We start from the raw sequence: 1,393 nt of genomic DNA on the forward strand, positions 1-1,393 counted from the left end.
ACAAAGATGTGGAACAGCATAAACATCATCGCGTAATGCAAGAGCGATCTGACCAAGGCTCTAGCCCATATGTTCATGATGACTCGTTAATGTTTACTTCCGATGCACCACCGTCAGACTCTATGTTACTAATGCTATTCGGTCTCTTCTTTGCCGTCGGAGGTCTTCTATATTTTGGTGGTTATTATTTCATAGGTATTATGCTCGGCATTGGTGTCGTATTTATCGGCATTTTATTAATGAGTACCTAGTTCTTTAGTTTGGTCTCGAGTGTTCTTTATTAGCTTGAGCAGCTTAGATAAATTTGCAATTAGGAGACGCAGGCTTTGAGTGAGTTGTATCTTCCCTTGTACTTGGAATTTTGATAGATTGATCTTTCGTGGAATCTTGAATATTAACTTATTTTAATGAATTCATTGTCCGGTCACATATTGAGAATTAATATTTTACATGGAACTGTCTGCATCATATTGAGGCCTTTTAAAAAAAAAAAAAAATAGCATTGGACACCCACGCTCCAAGAAACTCGGACTGCCCTAGGTCGAGGTTTTGAGAAATTCTGCTCGTCCGGCGGCGCTCAGGATCAGTGAAGGTTCTCCTCGCCGCTAGTGGGCTGCTGCCGGAAGGGTGTTGAGCGCCAGTTGCTCAGAGGTTCAGAGGGAGAAGCGTCAAACTCATGGCGTCAGACGGGGCTGGATAGTTTCCAGACAGAGATCTCCGGTGTGTTCGCCTCGCGTTGTTGCAAGTGTTTGAGCCAAAAAGTAATTTTGGCAAGATCCTTTAGTGGATTTAGAACAGCAGGGCGATACCTGCGGCCAAAAAATAAGTCTGCTTGGGTTTGAGTTACAGCTTCGCCAATTCCATAATCCATAAGGAAAATGAAGCCTTATTAGAGTCAAGTAGCAAAGATTGAATAAGAAACTTCAATCAATAATCCTTCTATAGCAAGGAACAGTCGAAACCCTAGTTATAAATACTAGGTTTCAAGGAAGAAAGAAAGGCCTCTCAAAAATCAATCAATCCCAGCGATTACAAAGCCTCCCCGGAGCAAATCTTCAACCTCGTTGAAACCCGGTGACCGCGTGCCAGTCCTAGTCTCTCCGCTAGCCGACTGTCAGCATCAGCAGATCAACCCGGCGACCGTACTTCCAGTCCTAGTCTCTCTGCGAGCCGACTGCCAGTGCCACTGCCACCGATACAACCAGCGAAGCAAGGGTAACGCCCTCGCAACCCAGTGAAGCTAAAGTCACGCTTTAGCAAAACCCGTGCTTTCTCCAAACTTCCCAGTGATTGCTCTGCTCAGCCTTCTACGTTGAGTATCGATTCGTGATGCGAAGAGATCACATCCAAAGTCCTTATCCGTAAGGCAAGAAGTCCTTTCTCGGAAGGCTAG

The sequence above is a fragment of the Rosa chinensis genome, chromosome 4 (assembly GCF_002994745.2).
Source record: "Rosa chinensis cultivar Old Blush chromosome 4, RchiOBHm-V2, whole genome shotgun sequence".
Classification (NCBI taxonomy): domain Eukaryota; kingdom Viridiplantae; phylum Streptophyta; class Magnoliopsida; order Rosales; family Rosaceae; genus Rosa; species Rosa chinensis.